Below are 12,310 nucleotides of genomic sequence, written 5' to 3' on the forward strand. Positions count from 1 at the left end.
AGTGACCCGGTGAGCATAGGTGCAAGACTTTTTTAGCCTGTGGCAGCTCTGCCCCAGGGAGAGTTGAGCATGAAGGTGGTGCAGCTGCTTAGCTTGCGGAGACACTGGCGGCGCCAAGTGTGCAGGGACACGCACTGCCTCCGCGGCATGAGTCATGGCCCTGTCAGAGTCTTTTTTTGAGCCTCTTGTAGCTGGCAGTTGAAGGCCTCTTGAGCTAGTCTTTCTCTGTAGCTCCGCCCGTTCAGGCACTTAGAGGGCTCCCTTGCCTGGGGTCCTTCTCTGTTGTTCAGGGCGTCAGGCACATAGAGTGGCCCTCCTGGCCGGGGTCCTACTCTGAGATCGGCGCGTCAGGCACTTTAGGAGCACCCTGGGTGGGGTCCTATTCTGTAGTTCGCCTATCAGTCACTTAAAGGTGCACGCTGGGTGAGGTCCTGCTCTGTGGTTCAGTGCCTCAGGCGTTTGATGGACCAGCGGCTCTATTGTTCAGCTGCCAGTGCTGGCCTGTGGGGAGAGAGAGGCTATGGTGATGGCTCCACCCCCTATGCGTGACTCAGCAGTATCGCCTTGCTTCCGTGGCTGCCTGGCTTTCCTCCGCAGACATTTTCCACCACAACCTCCTCCCTCACATCCCTTCAGTTTGTCTCTCTGCAGTCAACAGCAGTCCTCGCCGTGGGATCGCTCCACAATCCCCAAACTTCGCATCCCTGTCCAGGGTATGTATGACTGTGGCCAGGACTGTCTGATTCTCATTCCATTTAGGCTGCTGCAGATCAGCTGTTTCACTCTCAGCCTTAAATATTTCTCCTCTAACTCAGACAATTGCCCCGATGTGGGGATCAGACCCCTGCTTCAGTTCCCCAACCCGTCGAGGGCAGGTCCAGTCCTACTAACCCTCCTGTTTTTCCCCTTAGTTCCTTGTCCTACTGAGTTTTGTGTGGTTCTATGTATTCTTTTATGCTGGTCACGACTCCTGTCCACTCTCAGCAGGTGTTCTGCATGCACTTCTGTGTCTGAAGGTGTATTCCTGTTGTATCCGTGAAGAGAGATGTACTCCACGTCCACCTTCTCCTCTGCCGTCTTGTTCTCCAGGGATCATGTCTTACTCATTTTTAATCCAACTAGAAAATGTAAGAACTTGAAATTGAACTCAGGCCTTTGCTACTAAACTCATTACTATTGCTTTATCTTGTCTCCCAGTAGATTTTTTTCAGCAAGAGTTTTTTTTCTAGCATTTTCAGGCTCACACAAGTACAAATATTTGCTTAAATCTGTGTATGTATCAGAGTAAGACAGTTATTCATTATCCCCAGCTTTGCTTTCTAATTTCTTAGTTGAAAAACAAAACTGATTTCTTTCTTACTAAAGAGTAGAAAGGTTGATAAGTTAGGGTTAAACAAATCTTTAAGATCTATTTTCAGGTACCAACTATGACAGTCCATAGGGTCACAAAGAGTCTGACACGACTGAAGCAACTTAGCATGTAACATGCATGTCAAAATATACCAAATACATGTGTGGCAAAAAAAGGCCCAGAGATTTATGGTGGGCTATGACTGAATTGAAAAATCATGATTCTGAAAGTTTGGCTACAGAAAATTAGACATTGTCAGAAGGAGTAATGAAGAACTTACCAACAGAGTGGGGAACCTCCTGACTACTTAGATGAGGTGTGTAGGGTTCAAAATTAAAGGTGGCATCACTCTCGAGGCTCATATGAGAACCTGTCAGTGACACCAGCTTAGACACACCTTCCTTGCCTCTCTCTAACTTTGGCCTTACCTATTGCGTCCTTGTTTCAGAATCTAAAACAACCTTCTTCTTATATCGTGTGTGCCTTTGTGCCTTGGAGGTTTTGAGTGATGAGACTGTGCCTGTCTCACTCTCCGCCATGTCACCGGCACCTGACAGTGGTCAGCACCTAATGAACGTCTGTGGAGTAAATAACTTAGAAGGATATGGGGATACCATAGTAGATTCAGCAGTAGGTAGTGTCCATGTCTTTTACAGGATACAAGCCTAAAGACAGTTGCGTTTTGGATTGGAAGACCTGGGATAGATGAGACAGGTCATGGTATTTCCAAGGCAAGGATGAATCCCCCCACTTCTCTAGTCAATATTTACAAAAAAAACCCCACTAACATTTAAATGAACTAGTCTAGTTTGGTGATAGAGGACTAAATGAAGTGGACTTTGGAAGAAACTGCAAATCTTGATTTTGTTATTTATTACTCTATTCTTCCAGCAATCATTTATTAAAATTTTACTTCATGTCATAATTGACAAGGCCTGATGGCTGTGGAGTAGTTTAAAAGTCTGGATCTACATATAAGAGCCCTCTGGACCTAGCTGTAGAAACTTGGGGAAGCTGGTGGTATTGTCTGAGGGAGGCTTCCTGCAGCTGGGCAGGTGTTAGTCCCACTACACGGAAAGACCCAACATGATCAGGACCAGCAGCTGATAGGTTAATTGAAAATGTTGATTAAAGTGAGGAGGCATAAAACATAACAGACATTATTTTAACTTAAAATGTATAAGGGTGCATTATTTGCTGATATTTTGACACAAAACCAAAGCCTTTGCGCGTGGGTACTTTATCCTGGGGTTCAGCACCACCTTTTTTGTATAATCAGTGCATCCATCCCCTGTGACTTCTTGTTCCAGTTTCTATAAAATGGAGTGAGAAGGCAGATTGGAGGCAATCTATGTGCAGACTCGTCTAGATTTTTATAATCCCCTGTTCTCTAATCTTCAAAAATTTATCATTCATACCTAATTTACCAGTGATTTTTAATAACTCAGATTTACAAAGTCTTTGTAAAACATTTGCCTTCATTTTAGAAACTAATCTCTTTCTTTTCATATGCATATTTAATGTTTATAATATACAAATATCTAAAAGTGTGTATATATTTATTTTAATGTATACATTTTATTGAAGTATAGTTGACTTACAATGTTTCAGAAGCACAGCAGTTATACATATACACATATATTATCTTTGAAATTATTTTCCATTATAGGTAATCACAAGATATTGACTACAGTTCCCTGTGCTATAAAGTTAGCCTTTGTTGCTTGCTGTGTATCTATTTTTTAAAAATTAGAAATCTAGCATTCTATTCATACAAGTCAAAGAAGTGGAATCAAAATGCCATAAATTGTTATAATGATGTGTCATAATGACAATCAAAATGTCATAAATTTTAGTTAGGCAAAAATTCATACATTTTCTAAAATATTTATTATAGATATTATATATATATGTGTGTGTATACAAAGCTTTCTTACTATGCTTGATAAGGGCTTGAGAAATAACATAAAAAAAGGAATGGAGAAATTGAAAAACATAAACTAAATGAAATAGGAGCACTGAATATGAAATAGAAAAAGTGAAACAAGCTAGATAAAAGTAAAAGATCCTCTTATAGTCCAGTTGTTTTTAAACATGACTGCTCATTAGAAACATACCTCGAGTTCTGGAGGAAAAAAAGCAATACCTGTGCATTTGGGTTCTTCAAAAAACTTCAAGATGATTCTGACATGCATCTGGATTTTTAAAAGTGATTTCAGGTTTTTCTCTTAGTTTTGGTGATACTGAGTTCTATTATTTTTCTGTTGACCAATCATGATACAATGGTATTGAGTGAATAATAATTACATTATCACAGTAGTGAAAGATGTTTATCAGTTTTCACAATCAATAAATATTGATTTAGTAAATAAAAGTGTATATTTACAATGCTTATGTAATATATAAATATATAAAATACTATTTAATTAAATTACATAATTACAAGAAGTAAACAGTTGTTTACATCTGCTTTATTGACTATGCCAAAGCCTTTGACTGTGTGGATCACAACAAACTGTGGAAAATTCTTCAAGAGATGGGAATACCAAATCACCTTACCTGCCTCCTGAGAAATCTGTATGCAGTTCAAGAAGCAACAGTTAGAACAGGACATGGAACAACAGACTGGTTCCAAATTGGGAAAGGAGTATGTCAAGGCTGTATATTGTCACCCTGCTTATTTAACTTCTGTGCAGAATACATTATGAGAAATGCTGGGCTGGATGAAGCACAAGTTGGATTAAGACTGCTGGGAGAAATATCAATAACCTCAGATACGCAGATAACACCACCCTTAAGGAAGAAAGTGAAGAAGAACTAAAGAGCCTCTTGATGAAAGTGAAAGAGGTCATCTGGTCCTGTCACTTCACGGAAAATTGATGGGGAAACAATGGAAACGGTGACAGACTATTGTTTTGGGCACCAGAATCGCTGCAGATGGTGACTGCAGCCATGAAATTAAAAGACACTTGCTCCTTGGAAGAAAAGTTATGACCAACCTAGACAGTATATTAGAAAGCAGAGAGATTACTTTGCTGACAAAGGTCCACCTAGTCAAGGCTATGGTTTTTCCAGTAGTCGTGTATGGATGTGAGAGTTGGACCATAAAGAAAGTTGAGCACCGAAGAATTGATGCTTTTGAACTGTGGTGTTGGAGAAGACTCTTGAGAGTCCCTTGGACTGCAAGGCGATCCAACCAGTCCATCCTAAAGGAAATCAGTCCTGAATATTCATTGGAAGGACTGATGCTGAAGCTGAAACTCCAATACTTTGGCCACCTGATGTGAAGAACTGACTCGCTGAAAAAGATCTTGATGCTGGGAAAGATTGAGGGCAAGAGGAGAAGGGGATGACAGAGGATGAGGTGGTTGACTGGCATAACTGACTGGATGGACGTGAGTTTGAGCAAGCTCCGGAAGTTGGTGATGGACAGGGAAGCCTGGCGTGCTGCTGTCCATGGGGTCACAAAGAGTCGGACAACTGAACTGAAACAGTTGTTTGTGTTTTATGCAAAATGTAAACATGTAATTCAGCTGGGAGAAATGTGCTGATGACACTGGCTACTGGCTTCACCACAGTGTTCAGTGTGCTGTGGCCATCGGTCTGTGTGTCTCATGGAGGAACTGAAGCACTTTGAAAGGGAAGCACTCAGCTAGTAGGGGTGGGTTAGGACAATATCTCCTAAATCCAGACTGTCTTACCCAAATTTGGTCTTCTGCTTTAGGTGGCCAGAAACTCACTCTTGTTAGGAACAAAAGGGAATTAGGCTTAAGATGCTGGCTCAGACTAATGAATTCACAGAGGCAGTTTATTAACAGTTCATTTACAATGAGGGATAACTGTCAAAAGGCCCAGGCTTTTTCTCCCTGTGTTATCTCAGCCCCTTTTATTTTTTATTCCTTCATTACATAATCTATAATTATTATAATGCCTTTTTATCTGGTAATTGCAAGTCAGGATTGAAAGAGGATTTTAAAAATAGTTACAACAGGCTTTATTTTTTAGATTCACAGCCAAATTGAGGGGAAGGCACAGAGATTTCCCATATAGCCTCTGCCCTCTTCATCCTTCTGCATACCAACGTCACTAACCAGTATGGTACCTTTGCTACAATTGATGAACACATAGTCCCCTAAAGTCTATAGTTCACATTAGGGTTCACTTTTGGTGTTGTACATTTGGACAAATATATAATGATATATATCCATCATTATGGTAACATGCAGAGTATTTTCACTGTCCTAAAAAGCCTCTGTGTTCTACTTTACCCTCCCTGTCCCCTAACCTGGAACAACCACTAATCTTTTAGTGCCTCCATAGTTATGCTTTTTCCAGAATGCTATATAAATTGTAATCATATAGTGTGTAGCCTTTTCAAATTGGTTTCTTTGCTGAGTAATATATGCTTTCGAACTGTGGTGCTGGAGAAGGCTCTTGAGAGTCCCTTGGACTGCAAGGAGATCCAACCAGTCCATCCTAAAGGAAATCAGTCCTGAATATTCATTGGAAGGACTGATGTTGAAGCTGAAACTCCAATTCTTTGGCCACCTGATGCGAAGAACTGGCTCATCTGAAAAGACCCTGATGCTGGGAAAGATTGAAGGCCAGGGGAGAAAGGGATGACAGAGGATGAGATGGTTGGATGGCATCACTGACTCAATGGACATGAGTTTGAGTAAGCTCTGGGAGTTGGTGGTGGACAGGGAGGCCTGGCATGCTGTGCAGTCCACGGGGTCACAGGGATTTGGACACGACTGAGAGATGGAACTGAACTGAACTGATGCATTTAAAATTTTCCATGTCTTTTCACAGCTTGATAGCTCGTTTCTTTTTAGTGCTAAATAATATTCCATTGTCAATGTATCGCAGTTTATTTATCTACTCACCTATTGAAAGACAGATATCTTGGTTGCTTCCAAGTTCTGGCAATTATGAATAAAGCTACTCTAAACATCTGTGTGCAGGTTTTTGTGGGACATACATTTCCAGTGCATTTGGGTGAATACCAAGGTGAACAAAGATTTTTGTTGGTTTGTCTTTGTTATTACTGTTATTCTTTTAACAATGAAAGAGACTTATGGAGGTTACAGGCCACTGGACAGAATGTGAAAGAAAATAAAAGCTGAAGTTTCAAGAATGGTACAGATAGTTAGTGGTACTGAGCCCCTGAGCAAGGTTGGTTCAGCACTTGGTTCAGTGATAATTCTTAGGTGGGAGGAGGGATTCTGTATTGGTTTTAATTGAAAGAAAAGAGGAAAGGTGTGGAGATAATAAGTTGGCAGGAAATTGAGAGGGTTTTCACCAGTCTCTTCTGTTTTCCTGATGAAATGACAGGTAGTGCCTTGAGGGTTTCAGAAGAGTGATGGAGGCCTGAAGAGCAATTTTAGAGAAGAACCTTTTCTACCAGGGAAATATTCAAGCTGACTGGCTTTGGGAGGTCCAGTTGGGGCTGCGGTCGCTGTTACTGATTGTGGCCTCGATCTCTAACCACCCACAGATCTCAGAGGCAGTCATGAGAAGTTCAGGGTTAGCTTGTTCTAGGGCGGGTTTGTCAGGTGGGTGTATGAATCATAACATTGGCAAAAATGTGGTTGAAGCAGTGACCTCTCTGAAGCTTCCTTGGTCCACTTTCTTGCATTTTGGCTGCTTGTCTGCAATAAAGTGGCTGGTTGAGTGAATGAAGTGAGGCTAGTGGTAGGGTAACATATGTCTGATGGCATCTTAGGGCAGATTGTTGGACTTGTTCTGAAGCACTCCAAAAGTGCTGATCATGCATCTTAGGATTTGGCAATTCAACAACGTAGGTAAACAGACACCGAGACCTTTTTGTGGACCAGTGCCAGTGCCCAGCAATATCAAAATGAGTAGCAAGAGGGTCCTGTCCTATGTTCTAGTAGTTTACAATCTAGTGGGAGAGACAGATAAGAAATTACATGGAAAAAGTATAATGTGTTAAGTCCAAAGACAAAGACATTTACCTGGGGTTGAGGCTTCCCAGGGAAGGATAGACAAGGACTCAAGTGTTTGGCCCCCACACTGGAGGAGCAACAGGCAGAAAGATGCTAGCATCTGTCTGGTCAGAAGGGATGCCTGGAAATCAGCGTGTCTGGGTAGGGCTGATGTGCTGGCTTCCTTTCTAGAAGCTGGGGCAGGCTTAGGCGAGAGCTGCCAGGTTCCCTTGAGGGGTTGTAGGACCAGCAGGGTTCAACTTGGCTGGGATGAGCTTCCCCAGGTGCCTCTGCCAGGCCACCTCAGTACCGCAGTGTGGGTTCTCCATGGCCGGGAGCCTAATAGGAGCAACACAGAGCTATGGCAGGTGGTATTCTGAATCAGAGCACAGGGATTTGCTGTAAAACCTTTCTCAGCAAGGAATCCGAATGCTTTGGACTCAACCTCAGATCCCACATCTCTATAGAGCCTCAGAGGTCTGTGATCTCTTGGAACAGACACTCAGGTAAAGTCAGGAGGCAACACATGTCGAGGCCTTCTGTGGATTTCACCCTTGGGGAATTAACAGTAATAGTAATAGTAATAACAATTATAGCAGCAAATATTACTACTACTGACATTCATTAAAGTGAAGTTGCTCACTTGTGTCCGACTCTTTGTGACCCCATGGAGGATAGCCTACCAGGTTCCTCTATCCATGGGATTTTCCAGGCAAGAATACTGGAGTGGGTTGCCATTTCCTTCTCCAGGAGATCTTCCCGACCCAGGGATTGAACCCGGGTCTCCCGCATTGTAGGCAGATGCTTTACCATCTGAGGCACCAAGGAAGCTTGTTAAATGAGGAATTTGTGGTTTTATTAATGAGACAAGTTATATGGTAGATGTTAGGTGCTCCCCCCTCCCCTTTTTTTAAATGTAATGATTCAGGGTTTGAAGAGGTTGAGCATCTTGCTCAGGGTCACACAGGTGGAGATGACAGAGCTAGGACACAACCTGAGGATGTCTAAATTCAAAGTCCACTGTCTTGACCATAGCTGCCTGCTGCTCCAGAGACATTTTATTAATACATTTGTACCATAGCTTTGCAGTATTAAGTCACTTTTCCCTCCAGGCCCACACCTATGGAAACGGAGGTTCTGAGAAGATAGGTGACTAGCCTAGTGGTGCATGGCTGCCTTACAGCTGAGCCTCTAACCAGTATTTACTTGTTTGTACTCTACTCTTCTCTCTGCATCCCATCTAGCTGCACAGTTGAGTCTCCTTTATGAGATGACAGGATGGGTGAGAGAATACAATGATGCCTTTGGAAACAGCCCAAACCACATGGGAGAAAAGGCAGACTGGAGGGAAAGTGTTTCCAACACCTATGTCTGTTAAGGTAACTATGATGTGACCTACTAGTGAGTTTACAGAAAGGAGCTGTTCAGGTCAGGGACTGGGATTACCCTTCTATAAGCTGGATGGCTAGACACAGAAACCAGTTCAGGAAGGCCTGACTGAGACTGATGCTACGTAGTGCTGTCTGCCCTCTGATGTACCCCTCTGCAAAGGTTCTCGGGGCCCTTTGGCCATCCCTCGGCACTGTGCTTATTCCTCGTTATTAAGACTGATCACGTCTCACTTGTAGGCGGCACTCTACACTTTATGAAGACTTTTTACATACATGATCTTATTGGCTTCTCATAACAGCCATGAGAAAAGAAAGCCAGGGTAGGACATTTTGTCATTATTAGAGGGTTTAAAAAGCTTTTTCAAGATATACAGGTATTAAGTGGTAGAACAAGAACTCAAACATAAACCTCTAGCTCTCAACGCTATGGCCTTTTTACTATTCTTAATAATGTCCAGAAACCCATATGCTCTGTCTTCATCTCCTCAGGGTCTGAAAATTCTCAAGCTTATGCACCACTACTATCAGTATGTTTTAAGGTTCTGGCAACAGAAATACTTAATATCTGGTAGAAATTCCTGGGACAGGTGAGTTACTTAGCATTGGAAATCTAAGATTTCCATTGTTTAGCCAATGGTTCCTATCACATACCAGAGCATATGGATATTGAATGAAAATGCGTACTCACTGCTCTGCCAAAGTCATACTCTGCCGTTGGTGGGTCAGAGCACTACCTCTTATAGGAGAAGCAATACAATTTTTATTAGTTTGTTATTTTGAAGAAATACTTTTGGTAACTTTATGGCTATACTATACTCATCATGGGTAAGCCAGCCAAGGGGAGAGATTTTGAGGGAGCTAAGGATGGACATGAACATTATTTTAGAAATAACCATAGAGAATGTGGGCTTCCCTGGTGGCTCAGATGGTAAAGAATTCGCTTGCAATGCAGGAGACCTGGTTTGATCCCTGGGTCAGGAAGATCCCCTGGAGAAGGAAATGGCAACCCACTCCATGCCTGGAGGAAGATGTACTTGAGGTTAGTTCATTGGCTCAGTGACACCCCAAAGACAGTTTCTTCCAGTCTTTCTTGCCTGCCATAGCTGTGTGTGGCAATGTCTTCCCTTAAGGTTGCAAGATACCTGCTTCAGTTTCAAGTGTCATATCTCCCATTAAAGGGTATAAAAAGGAATTAAGAGGGTATATGGGTGGTGAAAGAGTTTTCTTTGTGAGTCTCTGTGTTTTTTTTTTTTTATAAATTAAGACTAAAATTTTATAGCAATTTTAGGTTCACAGTAAAATTAAGGGGAAGATACAGACATTTCCCATGTACTCTCTGATTTACCCATGCCTCCCTCCCCAGCTGATTTCCCCATATATCTCACAGGACCCTGGCGACAAGGAAAGCGAGGAAAGTGAGGATTCAGCTTTCATAGCCTCTGCGGTTGGAGGTGATTTGAGAGAAAGGCGTTGGGAATGCCTGCTGGGTCATCAGCCATCCCTCATTGTCTGTCACTCACCAGAGTCCTGTACTTGTTACAACTGATCAACTTATACTGACACATCATAATCAACCAAAGTCCATAGGTTAGATTACAGTTTACTCTTGGTGTTATATATCCTATGAATTTCAATTTGATACGTACCCATCGTTATGATGTCATATATTTTCACTGCCCTAAAAATCATCTATGTTCTGCCTATTCACCCCTCATTGCCTGTCCAGCCCCTGGCAACCACTGATCTTTTTGCTGTCTCTGTAGTTCTGCCTTTTCCAGAGTGGCGTATACTTGGAATCATATAGTATGCAACCTTCACAGATTAGCTTCTTTCACTTAGTAATTAGCATTTAAATTTTCTCCATGTCTTTTCATGGATTGATAACTCTTTAGTGCTTAATGATATTCCATTGCCTGGATGTACACAGTTTACTTACCCACAGTACTTACCCATTACTCTAGGACATCTTGGTTGCTCCTAAGCTTTGACAATTATGAATAAAGATGCTAATAAACATCTATGTACAAGTTTTCATTGCTTCAAATTCTCACCAGAATTTGGAATCATCAATGTTTCAGATTTTGGCCATTCTAGTAAATGTGATAGGCCATTCTGATAGTGGTATCTCACTGTTTTTTAAAATTTTTATTTCCCTCATACCATATGATATGAAATATCTTTTCATATGTGTATTTGCCATCTTTATATCTTCTTTGGTAAGATGTCCATTAAGGTCTTTGGCCTATTTTTAATCAGATTGTTTGCATTCTTATTGTTGAGTTTTAAGGGTTATTTGTGTAATTTGAATTAATAGTTCTTTATCAGATTGTCTCTGTTTTTTGAAGATGAGACTCTTATCCAGAAGCCTCCCTCCCCAGTTGATTTCCCCATATATCTCACAGGACCCTGACTACAAGGAAAGCTAGGAAAGTGAGGATTCAGCATTCACAGCCTCTGCAGTTGGAGGTGATTTGAGAGAAAGGGGGTGGGAATGCCTGCTGGGTGACCAATCATTGTACATGATCGCTGGAGACACTGAGGTCCTGAGAAATGATGGGAGTTTTCTGGGGTCCCACGGACAGTAGGAACTAGATCTAAAACCTACAGTTTCAGTCAGGTATCCAAAATGGGCAATCTAGTGTGTGGAGGGGGATCTCTTCCCAGGGCAACTCTTATTCCCATCTGATCCACAGAGATCACATGGCCTGGTTTTTGGTTAATTGAGACCCCACAGCTCTTACTTGAGGCCTGATTCCTGATGCAGCAAGGTGGTCTTAGTGGCCAAGGGACTATCAATTTTTCTTTTTTTCTCTTTGCTTTCAGGCTATGACACCAGGTCAGTTGTGTGGTCATCACAGCAAATGCTGGTGTTTCTTCTGTCAGAATTCATCTTTTGTAAGTTGTTGGTGTTTTTCTTTGTTGGTCAAAGGACAAAAGAGAAGTACTTGAGTCTCCAATTCCCCTAAGGTGAGCTATTTTAGAAATCCTCATAAAGTCAGGTAGGAAAAGATCACAGCCCAGATCAATAACTACCTCCTGGACTAAGAGCAGAAAATGGTTTATTTATGTGCCTGGGATGTTGTTGAGTGCATGCTCAATACCCAGGCCTTTGGCCACATGGGCATAGATAACACCAAGCAGTGAATTATTAAAACCAAGAGAGACTTGCTTGATTCACATCTCCTGTGTTGATGCTGAAAAAAGCAGCTTCTACTCTCTTGACTTTCTTGAAAAACTTCCCAGAGCTGTGATTTGGAATTACTTTGTGCCAAATGTCTTAAGTGCAGTATAGGTCAAACCCATCACATCCAATAACTGTATTCCTGGGAAGGGATTTGTAAATTCTATTTGGTAAAATCACATCATGCTTCGATTGCACTGGAGAAGCAGACAAGTTAAAGGAACCATAAAGCCTGCTCCTTTGCCCAGAGACGGCTCATTTTGTAATGTTATTTGTAGTGATAATAAACTTTGTCCTACATATCTGTTTAATGTGTGATATACTTAGTTGGAATTTCTAGAAGTGGAGACACACTGTGTTTCTTTTTTCCTTCCTGTTTTATTGAGATATAATTGATGTACAGCAATGTATAAGTTTAAGGTATACAGCATAATGATCT

The 12,310-nt window shown here is 41.7% G+C and overlaps 1 long non-coding RNA gene across 2 annotated transcripts in view; it reads left to right on the top strand.

The window, feature by feature from the left end:
- The first annotated feature begins 281 nt into the window (after positions 1-281).
- The window catches only part of LOC145525436 (uncharacterized), a 227,325-nt gene continuing 215,296 nt past the window's right edge, over positions 282-12,310 (top strand). The window contains exons 1-7 of one of the 2 annotated variants that reach the window (XR_014068209.1): positions 282-713; positions 988-1,127; positions 8,544-8,678; positions 9,180-9,277; positions 9,643-9,729; positions 10,078-10,277; positions 11,514-11,657. This is a non-coding gene — a long non-coding RNA (uncharacterized LOC145525436). Of the gene's footprint in view, positions 714-987; positions 1,128-8,543; positions 8,679-9,179; positions 9,278-9,642; positions 9,730-10,077; positions 10,278-11,092; positions 11,157-11,513; positions 11,658-12,310 lie in introns of both variants that reach the window. The other variant, XR_014068208.1, reaches the window with a different exon arrangement.

The sequence above is a fragment of the Giraffa tippelskirchi genome, chromosome 11, assembly GCF_054371585.1.
Source record: "Giraffa tippelskirchi isolate mGirTip1 chromosome 11, T2T-mGirTip1v1.2.pri, whole genome shotgun sequence".
In the NCBI taxonomy this organism is placed as follows: domain Eukaryota; kingdom Metazoa; phylum Chordata; class Mammalia; order Artiodactyla; family Giraffidae; genus Giraffa; species Giraffa tippelskirchi.